A 26,006-nucleotide genomic window follows, 5' to 3' on the forward strand; every position below is an offset into this window, starting at 1 on the left:
TTCTCTGCACAGTCTAATTCTTTTCTTGCCATTTCTTCTCAGTTATTCTGCCAACTGCCAACTCCGGAGACTCACTCAGTTCTCCTGCTGCGACTGCCAGTTATCTTCGCAGAGATCAACTCTCGACGAACTGCTCTCGTTTAACTCGACTCAGTTCAGTTCCTCTGCTCCCAACCTCATATCCTGTCAGGTTAGGGTCTCGAAACTCAACTGATTCAAACGATCTTCTTTGTCCTTTTTATAACTCCTCGGCACGGACCACACAGAAAGCACAGCGTCTCTATTGTTGAGAAGGCATGTTTACGGTTCTGTTTCATAACAACGGTAGTTATTCCATTGTTGCTTACATATTCGTTGCCCCAGGAATGTGTTTACCGCGCAGTGTCTAGCAATGTATTTCTCTTCTAATTTCAGTGTTCCGGCTTTCGGACGTCATGTCATAATATAAAATGGGAAATTTGCTTACCCAGCCGAGCGACTGTTAGTACATCTGAAGGAAACCACTGCAACGTGGGACAGTTACTTATAATTAATTTTGTAGTATCTGCAGTATCGGGCTTCAGGAACTAGCAGATATATTTTTTAATTTTGTCCATTTACCGTTGTTCTAAAGAACATGTTTCGGAAACTGGAACTGTTTCCGTCTGCAAGAAATGGGGGTGGGAGACACCTGCTCTGTTGGCTCCGTTATAAAGATCTAACCTCAAACACTGGACCCCCCTCACCTGAGACTGAAACAGATCCCGTTTCCGAAATGATGCGTTTGTTTCAGAATACCTGAAGATGTATGAAGTCCTGAAACCCATAAATTCCGAGGATTATTCAACATCGTCAGAACCCTTTTTTTTTCCTTGGCACTACAGCCCTAGTGGGCCTAGGCCTACCTCCATGAACTTCTCCGTTCACTTCGGTTTTTCTAGATCTAACACATACGGTAGGACTCCTTGGGCGGGTGATCAGCTCGTCGCAAGGCCTCTACCTGTAGACAAACACAGAAGAACGCACACACACACAAACTAAACATCCATGCTCTGAGTGGGATTCGAACCCACGATCCCGGCTTCCGAGCGATCGAAAACAGTGCATGCCTTAGACCGCTCGGCTACCGTGACCGGCCGGCAGAATCCTTAGAATCGCATATATTTATTTAACGGTAGAGCATCATCTGTATCATCATATAACTTTCAGTAAGGAAGGGTACAACTGTTATACAAGATGACTTTGAAAGATGTTAATTTAGGTGGTTAAATGTTTAACTGCAGTGAAACCTCCGTTATCCGACCTGACTTACAGCACCACAAAACAAAGAATTGGAATCTCCAAAAATTCAAATTTCAGTCTAATTATTTTGCTTCTTTGCAGTAAAAATGAGTTCTTTTGGAAATGTACCTGCGTTTATAGGCGGTGAATGAGTATAGGATTAAGAAGCTGAAACCAGGATGAACTGAAAAGGATGGGGAAGGAAGTGATCATAGCTAAATTTGAGATTCTGTCCCCACCGTTGCGTCAGGTTAGTAAGAACATAAAACTTATGGTGATTTTTCATATTTCATCCAGAGGAATTCGGATCCGATATCTTGAAATAGGTAGGCGGGCAAATTTTTCAGAATTTCGGACCTTGAAACGCATTAAACATTAAAAATCCGTTTCTCATTGAATGGGCTGTCTGGAACTTATTGTTCTGAGATATGTGAGTACGTACGTCATTTTTCGTTATAAGCCTGGTCGACGATCGCCTCAGTAGTTACGCACGCCCTCTCACGATATGTAATAGTCCGCCTACTACCAGTAGGATTAGCTCCTGTTCGGTGCTCACTTAATTGCAGCAAACCATACCGACCACATCGCTGTGTCTTAAAACAATAAAAAATAGAAGACAAGATTCGTACTTAATGTAACTACACTAATAAAAACTGATACTACTTTTATAATGTAAAAAAAAACCTTACGAAGTGTGAATCGAAATGGAGGGTAGAATTAAAATAAGAAGAAAGTAAAAGGAGGATGCAAATGTGTATAATACAAGCCTATAGCATACCTTAATTAATAGCCGGCCTGCTTCTGTGAGACTAATTACTAATTAAAATGACTGGTTTCATGTCCCGAGCTCTGTATCCATTAACGTTAAATCGTCAATCAAAATTCGACAGACTCCGTACCTACTGCGGCACAGCACTGAATATTGTGGCCTCCATATATGCATTAGTGGTTCGGACTTCAAGACTTTTCCTTTTTCACTCGCTTGAATGAAACGCTAGTTTTGTATAGTTCATATATCAGAGTAACTCACATAAGATCTGAGGATTTCAAAGGCCGAGCTGTCGATTATTTTAATGGAGGGTCAGAGTATGTTCTGATGTATTCATTCGTCGCGAATTAAACCGGTGAACAATTCCAAATTCCCCACAGAGAGGCGATTCCTTCGTAAGTAACCAAATGACCGATGTACTAACACTGTCTCTAAGATTCAACGTCCCTAATAACAAAGCAGGTCATTGGGCACAAACTTGAGTCACTTTCGTTTACCTCACAATATGCAGGGCGATTCTAAATTATTGGCGGACCTCCGTTTATAGACCACGCGATCCACGACTATAATTTAGAATCATCCCGTAAGTTACATCCCAAGAATTCATTCTGCAGTCTCCTTGGTCATCCAAGTGTGAGGTAACCAGCAGGTTCGCCCACCAGAGCTAGCTGAAAAATTAAGCTCTCCCTGTAACAGGCCATGGACACCCATAGGGATGTGAGACGTCAAGGCTCCCACATTTTCTAGATAATCTGCTCAAAGATGACGGTGAGGTTAGCCTCACGCACTGGCCGCCCTTTAACCCCCCCCCCCTGAAGATTCCTGGTAGTCATTTCTGTTAGAGGCCCAGTCGGATCAAGGGCCATAGTACGGCTGGAAAGATTAGGTCAATTGAAAAATGCAGTAACTTCAACGGAAACAGAACCCGCGACCTTCCGGTTTGTAGCATAGTGCCTCAATCAACTACGCTAGAGCGTGCGCCTCCCCCGCCAGAAGTCTGTAGTAATTCTGCATCTCAGTTGCACGCCCAGCCCATATGTCCTCCATTTCAATATGTGATCTGCACAAATGAGGAAGGTCTTTATCATGTGATGTCCTGATCGCTCACTTGTTTCGTCCTTCTTGGGTGAGAATATATTCCTGAGCCCTTTCTTTGAAACATCTGGAATATATGTTTCTTGCGGACTAGCAAGCCCTCTCTCGCCACAATATTGCTTTCTGCTTCAGCATAATTCGAAACTGGAAGAGGCTTCCTGCTATATTTTGCGTCTGTCGCAGGATTGTACCTGCCTTTTTAAGCTGATATTTTAAGAAGTAGTTAATCCATATTTTTTTAGTCCACATGAAATTACTGATGAATCTATTAACTCTTAAGGACAACAAAAGTTGTGTTCTTTTTGCGAATTCTTTGATGAATTCCGCCATATCACATGTATGACTCAACGTTTGGTGCCATTTATATGACCGCTAGAACAAATCATTTGCGAAACTGAATCGATTTTCTCTTTGCAGAGAATGGCTTTTTTCAAGGACTCACGGAAACGTGAAGGACAATTCGAGGCCTAACTATAGTCCATTATTGCTTATAAATTTAATTTAATCGTAAATGTTATGTAAAGCATTACAACTCAGCCCACAGAGAGGGCCTGGACAATGCCAGAGAACCAAGTTCACACTCTAAAGAATGTCCCCGTACCTCCACTGGATAAGGGGCCTGTCTGGACACCGAGAACAGCTTCTGCCTCTGCCCGGATTTGAACACCGGTCGTCCATCCAGGATCACTCCCTGCCATAACAAACAAACTCCGTCATTTTAACCCGCAAGCGAACTATAACGACTGAGAGACCGCCGTTTGTCGGCGAAGTTTTGTGCCAACTTTTGCGGATAGAGGGTGTCGCGTGGTCAGCGCAACGAATCCCCACTGCCGTTAGTTTCGGTTTTCCAGACCGGAGCCGCTATTTCCTTTAAATCGCCTCAGTTATCATCAAGAAGCTGAGCGGACCCCGTCTCAGCCTCACTACTTCTCATAGAAAAAAATCTGGTAGCGCCAGGAATAGAACCCGGACCTTTGGACCTGTATTCAGAAACACTGACCACTAGACCGCACAGTCGGTCAACCATATTTTTCCTAAATCTTTATTTCTGTTTATTCATTGTCCATCACATAATTCAGCCGTTGATATGTCATCAAAAAATATCCGGCTAAACAAACAAGATTAGATTTTTTTCAGATCTGTTGTGGCTAGACTATTATTAGCAGATGTTCTATGTAAAGTGATTGCACAATGTTCTTCCACGGTGTTCAAGGTGGCGATTTCACTTATTATTTTCACACTTCCTAGTTTCTTGTTACGAAAACGTGACAACATAAATTTGCAGAAGGACCATAATTAGTAGAGTTATCAGCCAAATCTCGGTATAACTTAGCAGAAATCTTGGAATAAATCTTCACATTTAAAACTGTCAATTGTGTACAGTTTCAAGAATTATTACGACACATTAATGGGTTAGTTATGCGACTCAGTAACAGAGCGTCACCTTCTCTCACTCCTGAAATGCAGCTGTCACCACTGCCTTCTATTTCTAACAATACGTCTCAAGCCCAACCCAAAGGTCACGTATGAAACACAGCTTCCATGTAGTTACTGCTTGCCTAAAGCAGATTACTTCATCATTAGATGGAAATCGATCAGGCTTCATTTTATTTCCAACACATGACAGCAATCAAAATGGCCGTACCGGAAGTCCGGGGCACGCAGGACTACTCTTCGGCACATTGTCTACTCAAAAGTGCGAAAGCACCTAGAAACACAGTTGGTAAGTAATCGCGTAATTAGGTACGTAACAGGCTGTGCCATAGCTCAGGTGGTTAGTCGCCGGCTTCCCACGGCGGCAGCCCGTCTACAAGCCCCGGTCAGGTCATGTGGGATTTGTGGTGGACGAAGTGGCAGTGGAGCATGTTTTCTCCGATTACTTCGGTTTCCCCTGCCAGTTCTTTTTCCACCGGCTGCTTCACACTTATCATCATCTAACATCCGGGACTGGTACAATAGGTTAAATAGTGACCGACGTACCAAGTGGACTCAGTCTCACCCCGCCCCAAGGAACTAAAAAATAAAACTAACGAACTAGGTATGTAACAAATGAAGCAGGTATCCACATTTCATTAGAATCTGTTCTATGCGCGAACTTCCTTTAGACAGTTGCTCGAATCACATGATACTGCGCAACAGAAATGTCAGCCTGAAATGGACAGAACAGGAGAGTGAAGAGTTCTGCCTTTTGGGATATACCGCCCTGTAGTCCGGTGAAAAGCAACCGACGTTTCGAAAGAACATATCACTTCCATCTTCATTGCTGAAGAGTAATCCAATCAAGAAACCATTATGAAGCAGGTAGCAAACATTCTTCGTGCTGGTTTCTTGCTTGGACTAAATCTCAGCCCTGAAGACGCGACATGTTCCTCTGAAACGTCTCTTAACTTTCACTGGACTACGCAGTGTTATACAGGAGAAGATATGATTCTTTATGACCACCTTTGTGAGAACCTCATAGCCAACACAGCTTTAAAATTCCCTCTTTTCGAATTACTTCATTTTGGTAACGCCTAGCAAATTAACCGGAAATTTAGAGCAGCGAAAATACAGCAGCAGATTTAAGTTACATATGCCAGCATTTCTCTATGAAGATGACGTAACTTTTAGTCTAAACCATTATTCCAAGGAATTTAGATTCGCATTTTAATCGCAGTTTGTCGCGGGACACTTGACATACATACTGTACATCCTTTCGCGGAAATGGGTTGGCTATTGGTACGAAAATAGATTATGGTTTTATCTTTGTTGTGCAGACTGTGGTCATATTCCTACAACCCAGTGGCAGTCAACTTATTAGCATAAGCTTCGGGGACTACACAGTACCTACAAAAGCACAAACCTGTGAGGTGGGATACCGTAGTCAGTATAGCGACTGGCTACGGGCTGGACGACCGAGAGGTCGGAGTTCGAGTTCACGTAGGGTCATGAATTTTCACTTCTCCATGTTGTCCAGATCGGCCCTGGGGTCCACCCAACCTCCTATACATTTAGTACCGAGGGCTCTTTCCCGGGAGTAAAGCGGCCGGGGCGTGAAGCTGACCACACCTCCAACTAGTGCTGAGGTCAAGAAAATGTGAATTTATATATCCACTCCCCCATAATCCTTCATGGCTTAGTGCGTAATTGGTTAGGCACAGGGACAGCTTTACCTTTACCTTTACAAAAGCACAGATCCCCCCCCCCTTCCCCCCGAAGTTGACTGAAAGTACTGAAGTTATTAGATTGGCTTCCGACTTGTCGGGAAATTACCGGTCAAAGCCCAACAAAAAAAATGGTCAAAGAACGTGTCCTTATATTTGCAACAGCGGAAGTAAGAATGTTATGTGGGAAGCGACTGAAGCGACTTCCGTCCTTCAGACAGCCGTCAGGTACCCGCCGGTACACGTACGGACTTCAACTGACTGATATATACCGACAGATTTGTCAAAAGCTAAAAGTCGGACATGTGTCGCTTCGTTTTATGGTTCTGTCTTGTGGCGAACATATCTTCAGAAAGAGAAACACCGATATAAGTACAGTAAGGGAGAGGTTGCTGAGCAGTCACAGCTTGCCACATTTCTGTGCTAACTCCCGTGCCAATGGCCGGCTCCTCTCTAAGAGTCACTATATACACTTCCTGTAGTAGTGTCAGGCTGAAACCCAATCCCAGCGTACTATTTTAGTTCTGGTATTTAACCTGAAATTTATCTATCTATGGCTCTACAGCCCTTTGCTGGGCCCTGGCCTTTTTTTCAGTCTCTTGGCCTTTGTACGCAGTCCTTAGGACTCCTTGGACGGGGGATGAGCCCGTCGCAAGGCACAAACATGCACAAACACAGAATAAACGCACACACAGATATCCATGTCTTGAGTGGGATTCGAACCCACGATCTCAATGGTTGAGCAGGCGAAGACAGTTCATGCCTTAGACCGCGGGGCCACTGTGATCGGCAGTCTGAAATCTATGATAGTTTATAAATCTGTACTGCCATCAATTGCGAACAAATATTGTTTTGTTTTGCAAAGGGAGTATAGAGTCTGAAATAGAAAGGTTCTGCTTTTGAACTTGATTATATCATCTCCATGCAATGCATTATGGTGTGTGTTTATCACATATCTGAAAATCGAAAACAGTTTCCTTGATACTGTCACGCGACAAGAAATTAATGGGTTACGGAGTAGACGAAGCTCTTTATTGTATAACCCGTTTACAATCACAACTACAATCACTCTGAAATAGCGTCTTCCACATGATGCCACCTGACTAGTCTGTCGTCTTCTGGTTCTTAGCTGAGCTGGTTTCTTCTGCTCTCAGCTCGGATCCGTTCGCCTCTGCTCTGGCCTCCGCTCTGGTCTGGTCGAAGTCGAAGTCGAAGTCACATTGCGACTGACGGTCACCTTCTTCAAGGGTTCCGTTTCATTTGTTCTATCAGCCGGTAGCTAGTGTATTCGTTGCCGCGGTAACTTCACTACTTCTGTTTTTTCACTTGCGTGTTAACGTGTGTTATGTATGCGTTGTCGCGTGAAGCTGTTTCATCGTCACGCCGGTAATGATGCAGAACCGTGGATACCAAGCCGTTGCCTAACAGTGGAACCCTGTTGTGACTGAGATATTGTGGCTTTTAGGCAGTCCGCCACACTATTTATGAATCAGTGGGTGCAGAGTTGGACAGGTAGAAGCTCTCCATTATTAAGTTCTTAATAGAATACTCTGAAATCGGAACCAGAAACATCACCACGCCCATCTGATAGTTACTAAAATCTCCAAGTAAAGACATTAGACGAAAGTAGGTCGTGTTAATAAATAATTCAGTCTTGAAATGGTGAAACGTTTCTCTCAAATTGTGTATTTATGTTCTCGTGCAGAAAAGAAATATTTTTATAAATTAATTCAGTTTGTTACGGAAGACAGGAGTTAACACTCATCCGAGTGAAATGAAGTTAAGAGAGTTATAACGCTTCATAAGATGAGCATTGCAATGAAACGAAATGAACGCTTCCCTCCCTTTCGCCCAAAAGCACAAAAGAGAAAGGCCAGACGAGGTTCACGATATAAATGAGGCTTAACGTAATAATAATTATATATACTCGACTCATGCTCCAAAGTAAGTCTCCCTGGTGCCCAAACAAATTTCGTGAAGAATTTACCCATTAGGAATGGTATGCAGTGTATGTACACCACATGGAGTCAACTAAAGGTTACGTAACATAGAATGAGACTTGTGGTATCATATAGCTTCACTGTCTCTCTCTTCCACCAAAAGATTCGCATGTTTCGTTTTGTAGAATCCGTTTATTAGATTAAAAGTTGCAGTGAAGATTCTTATAGTGTCATGACAGCGCTGTGAACATGTTTTGTATGTGTTATGTAACGTTACAGTGCTTGGTCCGTTTGCAGTGGAACGAATACTTGCGAGAATATATGAATATAAGAAAAGAGAAATAACTGGGAGTCCAGAAGAAATTACATAATCTGTAGCGTTATAATATGTACGCTACGAAACTTAAAGTGACATGGGCAGGACACGTAAAGATGAGAAATTAAATCAGACTTTTAGTCGGGGAACCTGAGCGTACAGCCAACTTCGTAGGTTTAGATGTAGATTGAAAGATAAGATGGGTCATAAGAGTTAGTGTGTTTCGGTACGGATTGGATCCAAATGGCTCAGGATACTGATCAGTGGAGAGACGTTGTACAGAAGCATCGGGTTGCATAAAAGGCGGGGAAATTGTCAACTGTCTGAGCCCTCAATTTTGATATCGAGACAAACTATCTCGCAAACACGTCGCCCTAAATCATAAGTGGTTTGGAAAGCGTATGAAAATGGGAACACCGTTTCATCGGAATATTATCAAGCTTATGTGGACTTTATTTTTCCTTCTAAATTTATCCTAAACTTCTGTTTCATTAAGAACAATGCGTTGTATGTATATTTTTGTGTAAATTTATGAACCTGGTGTCATATTTTCAATTATTTGTTTATTTTTACCATTGTCAGACGGAAGTGAAGAAGTTGAGGCGTTAATAAGGAATTATTTTCTAACTTTTGAGGCGACTTTTTTTTTCATGAACTAATAGTATGATGATATTAATTCTCTGTTTTTGTTTTGTCCAACATAATATGACTACTACCTCTTTTGTTAACTGTACCGAATAATGTTCTCATACAAAATTACTCAGTTAACAATGCTTAAGGCACTCTTCGTTTGATATTCTTCTCTGTCCTCTTTTTCCTGGTCGCTGAAAATAATAATAATAACAATAAAAACAAAAAAGGACAAAGAGAACAGGATGAGTTCATCATGGTAAGATTTCCCTGATGCTGTCCTTTTAATAGGACGGATGTGTGTGTGTGCGTGCGTGTGCATGCGACAATTAATACTCCGTGTCCCATTGTTATTGTTACTGCCTGCCATGATCAGTTTTCCGTGACTTTATAATGATTCCTGGTACGTCCAAGCATCTTGTCAGCTATCGCTCACCTTTGGCTTAGAATAAAAGTGAACCATGTCCTTTCATTAACACGGAAGTTTATAAACATCTGTACTGTAAGACTCTGAGGGTATCCAGAGAAGAAATAAACAGCGGAACTGTGTACTTCAGTGGAGTGTATGTTTTCCAGGTGCGTCATTCGCATCTCTCATAGGCCGTTATATTGCTGTATTACGGATGCAAATGTTTTGCTTACAGGTATAACAAACAGTACACGTTTCACACTGCATATATTTCAAATTTTATTGTCTCCAAATCTAATTTAAATTAAATGTTATTATACCCCACGTGGCCCTAATTCTTTGTCTCTTCTCATGCTGAATGAGGCCTGTACACACAAAGGTAGCGCTAGCGATGTCCCTGTGCTTGTGTAATAAAGCACCACCCCCAGGAAGACGTGTGAGGGAGTTGAGGTATAGATCCACCATTCTTGACCTCGGCGCTATATGGAGGTGAGTGGTCAGCTTCACACCACTGCCGCTTTATCCCCGGAACCAATATGGTAAGATGTTGGGCCCCACAGTCGCTCTGGCCGCTGTGGAAAAGAAAAGCCCCTTTCCCCTACAGGAAATGGAACCCCGGCCGTCCAAGCCGTAGCCCGTCGCTATACCGACTGAGCTATCCTGGCCTATAGATATCTGACATATAGATGGTAACTACGTCTAACAGGCCCTCGGAAACTGCACGTTCTTCAAAACACCGAGTCCTATTTTGCCGCATTGTCCTTTTACACGCACAGAGCTTGCATTCTAAATTTGGATAGCTCAATATCTCAGTCGGTTTAATGGCTAGGCTACTGTCTGGGTGTTAGATGAATTGTGGATCGTTTGCCGTCAAGGAAAAGAGATTTTCCTGCTCTCCACAGCGTTCAGATAGATTTTGGAAACCCTACCAACACGCAGGTTCCTGTTCATTGTTTGTCGTGTGTAAAGCGGCCAGGACGTTAAGCTGACCACTGTCTAATGTTGAGGAGAGCTATGATTCCACGCCCCCATACGCCTTCATGGCGTACTGCTTAATTGAGCACAGGAATGAATTTAACCTTTTCAGATTTAAAAATGTTTCGGAAAGTTCTGATCATTGTCACCGGCCATATATGTCTTGTCCCTTCCCTAAAGCGCTCTGTCACATTTTGTGTCATTGTTTTCTACAGCCTTTGTTCGAAACGCATTTTTACTCCGATAAATATTTGACTAGTTATGCTAGAAGTATGAGCAGAAACGTCTTCATATATAGTGTCCGTTATTATTGTCCGACCTGAGCCAGAATTCAAGAATTTCGGTAAATTATAGTGAAACTCTCCAATATAAATCTTCATGAAAATCCATTCAGCGGATCCCTGGTTGTTGCGAACGGAATTGCTCCGAATAGATGCGAAAGTACCTAACAAGTGCTCATTTTCAACAGTGAGAATTATACATTACCACAAAGCACCGGTATAGCCACAGAATAAGGCTTCATTAATTGAAAATCAAGAGGTTACATTTAACCTAATTAATTAAGGAAGGCAGCCTATGTGTTATTACCTAGTCACTCGCATCTTGGTTTCTTGTATAAACATGAGGCATACACTGGCCACTGTGCACTGCCTGGGGCAGAGATTCTTAAGTTTAGCCACTGTGGCCACATGTGGCCACCAGCAACTTCTCGTGCAGTATCAGATATTTTCGTTATTAAAATATAGAACGTTCTCTTAGGGCGAGGGCATGCCAAACTGGCAACTACAACGCAACCGCAACTTCCAAGAAACGTCACCGATTTCAGCATGCAACTGGTTTTCAGATAAGCAAGCGCACACTGAGGATACTTATGTTTGATTAGTTGCTCACGTCATCTGAAACAAATGTGTTCGTCCTACTTATTATGTGACTGTATTTTTTTTTTATTTAGCGCCCTTCTCTTCTGCAACGTCAGATAATAATACCGATCCTGTCATAATATGGCAGTGGTTGAGAAGGCGTAAGAAGAGAGGACAGGGGAAACTAAAACGAATGAATCCATTCATCCGCGACAATTTAAACTCAGGTGCTTATATTATTTGGAAATAACTAAACCTGGATCCAGGCTCCTTCGTCTCATGAGAAATTCTTTCCCAAGCCAAATCTATGTTGCCCCGCCTAGCATAGTCTGGGTGGCGTTTGTCTTGCGCAGTTAACAACATAAAAACAAAATTATCAGCTTCATCAAATTTTCTTTCCATCGAAAATGGCCAATGAATCACAGAAGCATGTTAGAACAGCTAAAACGAGGTATCTACGCTGTAACACAACTATAAGAAGACTGGCCTGCTGAGTTGTTTGGGAGTTGAGTTTCTTAGTCTTCCATGAGTTGCGTTGCAATCGAGTTGCCGTTTCCTCAGTTTGCTCTGCTCAGTTCCATTCCACGTATTCAGTCTGATAACATGCCTTGGAAATTGTGGCTGCGTTGCGGTTTCCAGTTTCCTTGGTGTACACACTCCCATAGAAACCTCTTCAAGTCTCAGGCAAGTTTTCTTCCTACCTTTTCAGGCGAGCCTTGTATGCCTTTATTTCTTGCGGAACAACTGCCGCAGGAAATGTGTGGAAGAAGAGCTCTTCCGTCAACAGTGGAAGAGGTCCAGTGTCCAGTGTATCCTGCTGTAAGTTAATGTGATCACATTTTCCTTATTCGTCGCTTTAAATTGTAAATTAATAACAATTTTCTTAAGAGGGTCTTTACCTGTAACAAACTTATGAGTTTTACCCAGTGTATTTGGTCCCACTGCTTCTGTACGAATGCGGAAGTTGGATTTCGATGAACGGAAACGAAGCTTAGCTCAGACTTCTGAAGAAGGCTGATAGTTTTGACACGACGAGGGCCGAGATTATGAGACAGGTAGAAGCTATCCCTAACAGGCCGTAAGAGCCCATAGGGTTGTGAGACGTCGAGGCTGCCACATTTTCTAGACAAACGGCTCACAGATGGCGGTAAGTTCGTCAGCCTTACGCGCCGGCCGCCCTTTACGCCCCAGGAAGATAACTGGTTCTCATTTCTGTTAGAGGCTGTGTCGACCTCAAGTCCATAGTGCAGCTGGAAGGATTAAGTAAATTGAAAAAAATATCCACCTCATCAGGATTCGAACCGGCGACTTTCCGGCTTGTAGCATAGTTCCTCAACCAGCAACGCTACCGCGTGATTTTCTCTGCAGAGAATGCTTGCAAAGAAAAGAATGGTTCCTGAGTACAAGTCTGAAATTGCTGGTCCAGTCACGTGTCAAGGACCTGAAAACACTTCCTACATCGGCGAATGGCGTCGAAGGAGGAGAACAAGCTTTTGACATGTGCCAGTTATGCAGGTGAATGGCAGTTAGTATATTGCAATGACGATGATGGCGTTTCCATAGTGATTAAATGAGTCACAGCCCTAGAACGGCGTGTCACGAAATGGATCAACACAGTGTCGTCATGTTACATGGGTAAGTGACATAACTACCATAAAGAAATACGCGCCACCGGCATGTATTTGTTTCCTCATACATCCGTCTCAATGAACGAAAGAGTAGAAATATATATATAGGGCACTATTTTCCGGGATATAACTCCGTGTAGTCCCTTGAAAGTAAACCCAAGTTTCGGAGGAATATATCGCCTCCATCTTCAGGGTCGAAGAATAAGCCGAGCACGATATCAGAATGAAAGCAGGTGGAAAATTTCGCTCTGCAACCGGATATCAGGCGGCAGCGGAAGTAAGGTGACTGAAGCCTGAAACTAACCACTCACCTCCATCCAGTGCTGAGGGTAAAGATATGTGTAGCTATATACTCACTCCTTCATGGTATGGTGCTAAATTAAGCACAGGTAGAGCTTTACCAGAGGAAGCAGAAATATTTAGAAATGGTAAGAGAATGTAGGTGGTAAACACAACTATTAGAAATCAGATGCTCACATTGATTCATGAAACGAATGAAGAAAATACTTTGAAAAAAGAATTGGCTCAATTGACTGGCAGTTATGGAATTACGTAACGGAGAAATTACGAAGTTCATAAAATTCGAGAAAGGAGAGTGAATGAATGGGATGTATCTTCCTAATTTGTGATGCAGTTTTGCACAACGTAGTCTAGACTACGCTCAACTACAGCCACTCAACTGTCACCTGAACTTTAGTCTGTAGTCATGGGACTCTCGCTAGGATAAACCCGATGTCCTCCATAATCTTATATTGATAGGATGGAACCTGCGTCTTGCCTTCTGTAGCCTATTGAATTGTTCAGTTTATGTCCTGTCTCCTGAATTCTTATGTAGAGCTCCAAAAACCTAAAACGAAAAAGGGGACTAAGGTCGCTTAGGGCGGGGACACACCAAGGGAACTGGCAACCGCAACGCAACCGCAATTTCCGAGAACTGTTATAAGCCTTGAGTTGAACACATGTTACTGAATGGTGAAGCGCAAATTGAAGAAACGGCAACGCAAATTTCCCAAATTGCGCTGCTTAATTTAGTAACATGTGTTCAACTCAAGGCTGACAGAGACAGTGTCACGTAACTTCGAACAAGGCCACGCATTCCCCGCATCCCGCAACCCACCCCCTTGTCTGAAATGTTTCTTCTGCGCATTCAAGGTTACTCTTGGAGCTCTTGGCCTTGTTCGAAGTTCCGTGACACTTGCTATAACAGTTCTCGGAAATTACGGTTGCGTTGCGGTTGCCAGTTTCCTTGGTGTGCCCTCGCTCTTATTCCGAGGAAAGAGGTTGACTTTCAAGTATCTGAAAACGAAGTGTTACGAAACATCAGACTCTAAGAAGTAAGGCGTAAATGAGCCACAGTTTAGGATATCACAGGGTGAGGAACCTCAAAATCTGTGCAGCTCACCAAATGTTTGAATAGTGAAGTCAAGGAGATTGCTATGAGCTGGACTGGGGAAGACAACGCATACAAGTTCGTGTCAGGTATGGAAAGTACTTAAATGTGTATTTTATAAGAAAAATAAAAAACTAGCAAGTCACCACATAGCTTCTGATATGTATTCAGCAAGTTCCCGTTTCGAATCTTTCAGGGCACCGACGTTTCTCGTGGTGCACGCCATTCCATCCAGGCAAACGTCGAGATAGTACTGTTTCCTCTCAAATCTCTTCCCTTTCTTTATTTACTCCATCCAATCATTTAATTTTGTGTAGTCCAATGTACTGACAGCTTTGTGAAATAAACCAGCAGTAAATAAATGAATAAAAGGCGAATGTTGGAGCATTAGACTTCTTGTCGAGTACGGTTAAAGTACAGAAGAAAATAACCGCGGAACGACGACAGCGACGACGTTGGCAATGGGCGGTAGCAATGCGGTGAATGTTGTTCACTTGTTTAGCTTTTGGGGACTTATTGATCCGAAGCCAAAGCGCAAGCATCTTCTCTTGCTTTCCCCCATCCCACTCCGCTGTCCGACCACTTCCCCTCTTTTCCTTACGGCTCCGACGAAACACCATCAGATCTATACGCACTGTAGCATTGTTCAACAGCCCCAAATCATAAGGTCTCTTCCTTAAAGATTTAAATTTACCTCCCGACACATGTCCAAAAATTCACTTCGTCCTCTGAGGTTGTTTCCGAATTCAGTCTTGTAAGACAAGTACCAAATGTCGTAATACAGGAACTAGCAACCCGGCTTTGCATTTGAGAGATCTCCAGTTCGAATCGCATCTCAAGATCAACTGAATTCTTGTGAGATTTGGGGTCCTCGCGACGGTAAACATGATCATTACTGTCTTTTGTGACGTATAGGTGAAACTGTCCCTGTAAGGGTTGTGAGGAGTCCAGGCCCTCACATTTCCTAGACAACCGGCTCACAGATGATGGTAAGGTTGCTAGCCTCACGCACCGCCGCCCTTTACCACCTAGGAAGATTCCTGGTGCTCATTTCTGTTAGAGGCGGTGTCGACCCCAAGGCCATAGTGCGGCTGGAAGGATTAGATCAACGGAAAAATCCTATTGCCTCATCGGGAATCGAACCCGCAACCTTCCGGCTTCTAGCGTAGTACTTCAGCCAACAATGCTATCGCGTGCCTCCTGGAAAGAGCGGCCGTGGTCCTAGTTAAGATAATAGCCTGCCAATTTCCTGGAGAGTCTGACGAAAACCACGAAAACTGTAGTCTGGATTACCGGTGTTCCAGCCGAGATTCAAACGCAGGATCTCCTGAATACAAGTCTTCAGTGATACGGCTGCTTCATCCTCAATGCTGCTCTTTGGTGCGGTAGAAGTTTTGTGACGCCTCGGAAGAATGTTCTGCTTGAATTTTCAGGATAGAAAAAATGCCCGAAAAAGGAGATCGCACGTTCTTTCGAAAATTCGGTAAACTTCTAGGAGACTGCACGGCGTCACTGTAATCTTCAGCGACATTCTTTGCGGTATTTTGTCGTTCTCTCCAATCGGAAGTAGCAGTTTGCCGCGTCACTAGAATTGGTTGTATGCGGACGTTGTCATATTCCTTGTACGAAGTAGTGACGTGCTCTTCAGCGCGCTGCCGTGCTGCATTGTATCGAAATGCCGAAAATCAAGAATACAAACTATAGGAGCCATAGCTCTGACAGTTGGTCCTCTACTGGCAATTTATACATGAAAAAAGAGATTATTGAACCTACATCTACTACATAATATTATTTGAAACATCTTTATAATTTGGTCGCCTGTGTGGTTGGTGATCAGAGTTCCTGGCTACAGATCTTGAGGTCCCGGGTTCGATTCCCGGTGCTACCAGATTTCCTGAGTACTGGGTCTGGAATTGGGTCCACTTAGCCTCGTGACGATAATTGAGGAGCTATTTCAAGGAAATAGCGGCTCTGGTCTAGAAAACCGAGATTAAAGGCCGTGGGGATCCGTTGCGTTGACCACGCGACACCCTCTATCCCAAAAAGTTGGCAGTAAGTTCGTCGACAAACGGCGGTCGCTCGGTCGGTATAGTTCGCTTGCGGACTCAAGTCACAGAGTTTTTCTTTATAATTTAGATTATTTTGTGGATTATGAACATCTGTACTGTGGTTGGTTTTAAGTTATAAGATTAACTGTCATACGAACTAGTATTAAAAGAAACTTTTTGTTTTCTGCTTCTTACTATGGACTGCAGTATTCAACCGCAGATCGTGGTCATCAGGTGACACACAAAAATCAACCAATTAAGTTACCTAAGAATTAAGCAAATATAAATTCTCTAAGGCGTGGGAAAATATAGGAAGTATGTAAAATAATAATGAATTTGGTCAAATTTCATTCAAATTTACAAGGACGTGCGTATAAAATTAACAGTATTTTTCTAAATACAAACTATTCTTTAACATTTGTGATATATCATTAATTTTTTATGAAGTTTCATGTCTTTTTATTTATTTACTTTAAATGTTTATTTACTTTGCCACTTCACATTCATATTATATATATAATTTTTCTTGATCAGTCGAAATTAATTATAAGTTTATGGGTTATTCTGTTTCCTTCGGATACTCGAACTGTTCTTCCCAGTGTTTATAAAGAAATCTGGGTACAAATGTCTCCTTCAGTTACCCTGAAATTAGTGGCAGCAAGTGGAAGCAGTACCTTTTGTCAGATTACACGGTGTCACAGACCAGAAGACCAAATTTTCACTGCCATGAAAACAAAATCTTACACGTTTTCGGTTGAAATGTTCACTGTAAGAAATCTATTCCTCTCTGCAATGCAATAGCCCTACTGCTGACTAATATACTGTCGCTGAAAAATTTTGTGATCCTATGCAGCATATGCCGGTCACAGATGCCGCGCGGTCTAGGGCATGAACTGTCTTCGCCCGCTCGAAAACGGGGATCGTGAGTTAGAGAACCACTCGAGTCATGGATGTTTGTGTATGCATATATTCTGAGGTTGTGTTGTCCTGTGTATGTAGCGGCCTTGCGACGGGCTGATCCCCCATCCACTGAGTCCTACCGACAATGTATAGGGTTAAGAAACTGAAGTGAAACAACAAAGCGTTTAACAGATGCCCTGTGCTCCAGACGGAACAACAGGAAATATGAATGAATGAATGAATACAGCATATCGTAGACATCTCTTATCAATATATTTCTTGTCTGGAATAAATGTACATATAAACCAATGAGGGATGCAAATCCCCCCCTCTCCCCCCCCAAAAAATAGAATTTGTTTTTAAATTCTTTCTGCTTTAGAATTGAGCAAGAGTTCTGTTTTTTAGAGGATCACCTGTGGTAATCATCGGCCACTTTTATCTTCCCGGAACAAGATACAATATGATTTTTCTTTCTGCTTTGTTTTCGTTGCGGAAATAAGACTCTTTATTATCTTGGTCTGAGAATCAAGAACTATGTCACCTCTTCGCGCATGCATCAAAATTCCTGAGTGCAGACACGGCGCACGCACGCGTAAGAGAGTTCTGAATGTGTCCTTTGTAATACCGCGATTCAAGATCAGAAGAGAGAATTATCGAGTAGGCAGTTCAGTCGCAATCAATTAACGAAACGAGGTTAATTTATGAAGGAGTTCGTCGAAATATAATTGCACGGTTGTTATATGGCATTTCCTGTTTGATTCAGCGGCAGAGTGATATATGCAGTGGGGCACATGTGGGCAAGCCAGACTTGAAATTCGAACTTGAAAATAGTTATAACCAATGTGTACTTGTAACTACATATATTTATAAACGCAGCTCCTTGAAGACAATGTGGGTCTATTCTGATTCACTTCGCACTCTGTTAGTCCTCCAGTCCATAAGAACAACTGGTTGCAAGGAACGAGAGTCTAACGTCCTTGCCCAGAATTAGACTCGAATTAATCTCAGACAAAAGACTCGTTTTGTGACAGGGACTAGCTCTATCGATTGGGCCCAGCTGAGTAGGTTTTGCCTGAAGACGGCGACAGCATCCAGTCTCCGAAACGTCATGTTTTGAAATATAAACAGGGCAGTGGATAATTTCCAGATACGTAATATTCGTGCTGAAGTTGGCCCTGCTTCTAACAAATTAAGCATTACGCCACGAAGACGTATGGGGGAGTGAATGTATAGATCCACGTACTCTTGACCTCGGCATAGTTGGAGGTGAGTGGTCAGCTTCACGGCCCGGCCTCTTTAACCCCCCTCCCCCCACGGGTAAACAGGCCTCCGGTACCCATTGGATAGGAGGCTGCGTGGAGCCCAGAGCCAATCTGGACGCTGTAGAAGAAAGTCTTGCCCCTACCTGGAATCGAACCCCGTCCGTCCAGCCCGTAGTCCTTATGTCGATTGAGCTATCCCGACTTCAAGACTTTTAAAATAAAAGTAAAGTAAAAGTAAAGCTATCCCTGTAACAGGCCGAGAAGGCCCATAAGGTTGTGAGATGTTGAGGGTCCCACATTTTCTAGACAATCGGCTCAAAGATGGCGGTAAGGTTGTCAGCCCTACGCGCCGGCCGCGCTTTACTCCCCAGGAAAATTATTTAATTAATTCCTGGTACTCATTTCTGTTAGAGGCTGAGTCGACCACAGAGCCATAGTGCGGTTGGAAGGATTTGTTTTAAAATAACGTCCTTCAATTATGAGACCTTCCTCTTCTTTTATTTCCATATTATATGAACACTGCTCGTGGTCCATCTTAGTTTTGCACAACACAGTTTAGTAACGGCTGCTTCATACGTGTCCCACGAGAACTGCAGTCAATAGCACGCAGTGTCATAGGACCACGCATCGAACCAGAGCACCAGGTACAACGGGGACCACACCCTGACCTCAGCTGCCACTAACTGAAGGCTGTGAGAGAAAGTTGTGGTGTAAGCTTTGACGGAGTGAGTGAGGGCGTTTGTTTCTCGGTGGCTAGCGAGGGTAGAAGTCTTCTTATTTCCACGCGTGCCGGAGAAGATCGTGCTATAAACATTCTATCCCGGCTCTCTCTCTCTTCTTCTTTCGCCATCTCGTCGTACTCCTTCCTGGAGTATCTTAGCTTCTCCTTCTTCCTCACCCCCATTCTCAAGATCATCTCTTCTCCCCTGACCGCACACCATTGCGTGGGTTTACACCCTTAAAGCCACTTATACCCACCCCTATACTGCTGAAACGCAGTACGGTGTAGAAACCTACTCTTGATTTAAGAACAGAGTTAAAGGAACTGCTAACTCCATGCTTCAGCCCGTCTTGAAGAACAGGTCAAGGACTTTTCTGTCTTCATGGAGCCCGGGATAGCTCAATCGGTGTAGCGACTGACTACCCCCTGGACGGCCGTGGTTCGATTACAGACAAGGGCAAAAGGCTTTTCTTTGCTCCACAGACCGACTCTGGGGAGTAAAGCGGCCGGGGCGTGAAGCTCACCACTCCATTTACTACTGAGGTCGAAAATGGTGGAGTTACTTCCACTTGACCACAAGTTCTCGTGACGTAGTTTTTAATTAAGTACAGGGACAACTCTACCGTTCTACGAAGTTTTAGGCCAGTTGACCATGTTCTCAAAATTCCAGCACTCAACCTAATTCTCATCCTTTTGAATTCAGTAACAACTCAAGCCTTATTAACGTATCTAAGATATACAGAGTGATTCTAAATTATTGTCGGAGTTTCCGTGGCCTATAATTATTAAATCGGAAATAAACAAAAAAAGAACTGCTTAAGGAATGTGAAAATGTAAAGTAGAAATTTTATTACCTGCAGAACGCTGAACAACTTCAACATGCGCGTTTCATTGCACGTAAGGTTCGGAAATTAAGGTCACGGAATCCCCGACAGTAATTTAGAATAACACACTCCCCTACCCTTATGCGGAAGTCTCTTTCTGTCAAGTTTTCCGACTAAAATGCTGTATATCTCTTCATTAACCACGACCGCTGCACCCCCCCCCCCCCCCACCTCCACNCCACCCAGTTATACCTCTTTGAATTGTATGGTACCAACGATATTTGGTGAAATATTGTGATGATTTTAATTAATTGCCAAGGCGTTTCATTTGTCCAGCAACTAGGTATAGAACGCTTTCGTTCTAAGAACATATTTTCTGATTACTCTCATGCTCGAGATCGGCGCATACAGCAAACCGGCAGATGTGGGGCTACTGACTTTTGTCAGGAGATTACTGCATCTATTGTTTGCCGGTATGTAGCGGCGCGTACCGCCAATCACAGTGGCCGCGCGGTGTACGGCATGAACTGTCCTCGCTCGCTCGAACACTTGGGTCGTGGGTTCGAATCCCACTCAAGGCATAGATGTCTCTGTGCGTTTATTCCGTGTTTATGTTGTTCTGTGTGTGGGTACAGACCTTGCGACGAGCTGATCCCCCGCCCAAGGAGTCATACCGACTGTGTATAGATTAAGAAACTGATAAATGCAGCCAAGGCCGAACAGAGGGCTGTAGAGCCATAATAATAGAATCGACGCTTACCATGTCATGAATCATCACAGACAGCATAACTGTAGACGTAGTTGTTAGAGTCTAGACTGACTTACAAATTTATTCTAATGTTTGACGACCAATATTCTCTTAAAGAAGGGCTTAAAGCTTCACCAAACTTCCTGTAGTTGATTACCGGAAAATCAGAGGGTTAAACTACTGGTGCGTAAGGCAGACCACTCACTTCTGTCTACCGCTGTAGTTTAAAGTCTCCATGCAGTTGTAGTGCAATTCGTACACACGTGTTTAATTCCTATAGATCTTTTTACCGCCCTTCTAGCGTGCTCTAAGTCGCCCGCGCTCACCTGTCGGTAGGCTGCTCTGTAACACAGGCTGCGGCAGTATAAAGGGGAGCGCTCTTTGCCGTTTTCCCAGCTTCTTCCACGCGACTCGGTTCTAAATCTTTGTGTATATCTTCTGCTTTGCCAGACAGGGTTTTCAGGTCAACTCTTTTTTTTTAACGTTCGGTAAAGAACGTAAGGTACTGTAGCCTGAGTGATATCACATTCAGTTCCCAGTTTTCCCCTTTCATCCTCATTAAAGAACCCATCGCTGCTCCAAATAGGAAGGTAACGCGAGGTGGACATTTAATTGGTGATGGAAGTTTAAGACTTTACATTCTTCATATCAAATTCAAGCCCACATCTAAATAGAGAATATATTTTTTCTTACAATATTATCCGTTTCTCCCGTTCTCCCTCGTATAGCCAGCCGATGATAGCCGTTTCTAATAGTGCAGAAATGATCTTGGCCACTGCAAGTTTCTTTCCTTCACAGCCGTATAATTCATTAAGCGATCATTATGGTGATCCAAAGCGTAAACCCCTAATTATAGAAACTTTAGTAATAAATAGTTTAAGAAGAAAGCAGTCTTCTGGGATTTGGCACCGTGTATATGTGGTGTTAACCGACGTTTCGGAGGAACGTAGCGCCTCCATCTTCAGGGTAGAAGGAAGAAATATAAAAGAAATCCGCAAGCGAAGAGACCGTGAGAACCGGTAAAAGCAGAAGACTGCTTTCTTCATAGTCGCCGCCGTGAAAGCCTCAAGTCTTACATAAGTACAGTTTAGTTTATTATAATAACCTCGGGCGAAAATATGTCACTTTCCGTGAGTAACGATACATGAGAGTGGGCCTTTTGTAACGGAACCCTCTAAGAATTGGGTATAGGTTCAGGTTCCTGGAGGGATGTTGGGATATTTTTTCTCATCGCCACGCCCAAAATGGGTCTGTGGCCCACATAAACCTTTATACAAATATTACTGAATGCTTGTATACTCAGAGGATAAAGTCGGCCGAAGCATTAAGTTTACCATTTACTTTCATCCCGTATACGACTTCATGGAGTGGTACTCATGAACGACTTCAACATTTTTTTATTGCTAGTGGGGTGGGACTAAGTCCCTTGTACTGCGGCCACTTCTGGCCTATTGTACCAGCCCCAGATGATAGGTGAGGGTGACTGTGGAGCAATTGGTGGAATGAAGATTAGCAGGAGAAACCGAAGTACCCGGAGAAAATCTGCTCCAGTGCCACTTTGTCCACCACAAATCCCACTTGACCAGACCCGGGATCGAACCCGGGCCGCCGCGGTGGGAAGTCAGCGACTAACCGCTTGAGCTATGGTGCGGCCATTAAAGAATGCCAACAGCATGTGGTGTTCCCAAGCGGTCACCCATCCAAATGCTAACAACGCCCAATGTTGCTTATCTTCGGTGATCGGACGAGAACCGGAGTTTTCAACATGGTATGGCCGTTGATGACTTCACCCTTACATCATTTAAAATGTCAGCGTAAGGGTGGATTTACCTCTGTATCGTAGTTACCACGATCAATCCTAGACGTGGATTCCGAACGAATGCGACTAAACCACTTTCTGTTCCCTTGATCTGGGTTAAGTGCGATATGGATGTTGCTCATCTTACTGTCGTGCCGTAGTACGGACTATTCCAGCTCTATTTATTTGGCCAGGCCGCTTCTCTTTCATGTTTTATAATTCCAGGAACTGCCTTCTCTTATGTCTCCACTCTCCCAGATGTTCTGTCCCTTCTCTTGTACACTCACTTAATCTATGTTTTCTGGCAGGAGTGCTTGTAGTTTAGAAGGAATCCCATCAGACTGCTGGTACCCACACAAGCTTCACAGCTGAGATTTCGTCCCCTGCCTTATAGTGTGTCAAATTCGGGACGTCAACTCGGCCAGTTCTTCTACATAAAACGTCGCGTCACTAATAAACCTACATATCACAACCTGTTTAAAGTTTATGGAGCTGTTAATTACCATAATAAAGGAAATAACTAATAAAGCACAGAATTGTTCAGTTACTTGCCTCCTGGAACAATCCATCATACCGTTTTCCTTTAAAACAACAATTTGAGAAACTGGACTAGAGCTTACCTCTGTCGACGAAGGCAGGGACTAGCTCCATGAATTGCGTGTCCTTCTGAGTAGGCCTGTTGCCCGAGGATGGAGGCAGAGACCAGTCTCTGAAATGTTGTTTTAAATAAACCGTGACAGCGCATACTGTCCAAAAAGTCAGAGTCTGTATTAATGTACCATCGTCACGAAATTTTAGATCAGAAAATATTTCGTTAAGTTCTACCTATTCCCCATTCGAAGAAGATAATATGTAGATTCATCTTTGTAGTTAAAGAGCATGGAAATTAAAATCAAAACTTTGTGTATGCGATAAAGAAAGTCTGTATACTTCTATATACATCACTGAACAGGCAACAAACAAGTTCATGAGCTTGACTGTACTCCCACGGAGCCGTCATTTGCCGACAATTTTAATTATAATTCCCGCCATTACCGCCAGAATTAATACGGGTTGCATAGCGTAAGGAGCTCGATAGAGATCATATGATTTGGCAGCCCAAACATATAGTAATATGCAAGAACATACATGAACGGTATTCTGTTTCTAGATGAAATGAGTAGATTTAAAGTAAATAAAAATATATGGCTATTTTTTACATATCTTGGCGTTCCCCTTAAATTGTAAATCTGTTCTGATAATGAGGATTGTAGTCCTCTTCAGAACGTCATCTCTTTTCGCTCATAGGATCATCAAAAAGGAATCCTGAAACTGAAGAAGATCGAAATTTTTTGACTTGAATGCAGGAAACCAATGATCCTACTCCCTTTAAATATGTACTGCAGAAATAGTTGCCTTAAGGCAGGTTTTCTGAACTCCCACTTCTGTCTTTCGTCCTATCAGTCTTATTATGACTCATCAAAGTCAGAACCAGGTCTAGGTTTTTTTCTTTGCTTGAGCAACTTTAATAGTCGCCCGGTCTTCACTTTTTGGACTGTTACTTTCTTTCCTTATCTCCTGCTCAGCCTTCATTCCTTTCTTTGCTTCCCATTTGTGCTTCTTTCTCCATTCATTTCTTAATTCCTTTTTAATTTCTCCTCTGTATGTTTGTTTCTTTCTATAGCCAGCTTTGTGTGCGCAGTATATTTGACATGTTCCCTTTCTCTCTCTTTGCACTTTCTTTCGTAACATCTGGTTTAGAATATATTTCAGGTTTCCTAGCTCACTTTATGGGAGCCGTAAGCTGTTTCCCGCTATACGTGTTGTATTTCAATTAATTATAGGACTTATTGGTTTCTTAAAAGTGATAATTTATCGATACATTTTCCCAGTTTACCATTTTAAGTATTTGTATTTTTAATGCATATTTTTTTTAAAAAATAGGTGTGTTCTTGCTCGTTAACCCCATTGCGCCCCCGCCGTACGCCCCAGTAGCCAGCCTATCAGTGATCGAACGCTTCGACTCTGTCTCCACCCGCCCAGGACGCCAGGCGCCCTCTATTGGTCGCTGCTGCGCCGATTCAACTCCCAGTATTGGCGATCACCGATTTGATGAGGGAGTGAAAGAGACAGTAAAAAACCGATCTCATCGTTCGTTCGGTTTCGCCAGGTCTGCTCTCTTTTTGAGCACTCCCGCCATCAGTCCGCCCTTTTTTTATTCCATCCTTTTTTCCGCCCGCGCTCTCGTTCTCTATACGTTCGATTTTTCTGGTGGTCGACGCCCGTCACGACGCCTCGGTCCGGCGCCGTGGCGTCAAGATACGCCTCCTACCCCTCTCTGCTACCCCTGGCGCCCATACCCGATCAACCCATCCCACCCTCTCTTTATGGAACGGGTCTCCACATATCTAGCGCGCTTTCTCCTGGATTGGTTTTCTTGCAATATCGAATAATGTTTTCATCATTTTCTTCAAGATGCGGAAGGCCCTTGAGCAACCTTATCGCCAGAAATGTTCATAAAGAAGACCGTCTTCTCTGATAACCGCGTTTCCGTTTATAGACTTCGGTTTAAGGAAAGAAGTTAACATAGCCCGTCCAGATGACCGTGTGATGAAGGCGAGGTTATTCTGAATCTAATCAGCATTACGAAACTCGCTTTTATTGCAGTCTTCTTTAAAATCAAAGGAGCTGGGGTAACTTATTAGGTAGGGCCGCGCCATAGCTCAAGCGGTTAGACGCTGGCTTCCCGAGTTCAAGTCCGGGTCTGGTCAAGTGGGATTTATGGTGGATAAAGTGGCGCTGGGGCAGGTGTCCTCCGAGTACTTCGGTTTCCCCTTCCAATCTTCATTCCACCAAACTTTCCAACATTATAATCACCCGGGGCAGGTACAATAGGCCATTCAGTGGCCGACTTGCCGAGTGGACCCACCTGGACTCCACCCCCAACTTTTCGATTAAAAAAACATATTAGGGATAGCCATGTGCTATGGACTGGACGACCGGGGTTCGATCCTCTACAGTGGCAAGACATTTTTCTCTTCTCTACAGAGTCAAGACTTTCTGTGGGGCTCACGAAACCTCCTATCCAAAGGGTACCGGTGGTTATTTCCTTGAGGGTGAAACAGGTGGTACTTGAAAAACCTGCATCTACTGCCAAGGTGAAGAATGGTGAAGCTATACCTCCATACTCATACGTTTATATTGCGTGGTGCTTCCTTAATTATGGACAGAAACAACTTTACACATGTTACCTTCACTTCGATGCCATAATCACGGTTTGGGGATTCTGTCCTGGACTGGCACACACTTAG

The 26,006-nt window shown here is 43.3% G+C and overlaps 1 long non-coding RNA gene and 1 pseudogene across 2 annotated transcripts in view; both read right to left on the reverse strand.

Moving 5' to 3' along the window:
- LOC111868747 overlaps positions 1 to 26,006 on the reverse strand; it is a 295,313-nt gene that overhangs the window by 115,870 nt on the left and 153,437 nt on the right. The gene's annotated exons all lie outside the window — the stretch shown is intronic.
- On the reverse strand, positions 22,582 to 22,700 carry LOC111868753 (annotated as a pseudogene).

This window comes from Cryptotermes secundus, unplaced genomic scaffold (genome assembly GCF_002891405.2).
Source record: "Cryptotermes secundus unplaced genomic scaffold, Csec_1.0 scaffold13, whole genome shotgun sequence".
Classification (NCBI taxonomy): Eukaryota; Metazoa; Arthropoda; class Insecta; order Blattodea; family Kalotermitidae; genus Cryptotermes; species Cryptotermes secundus.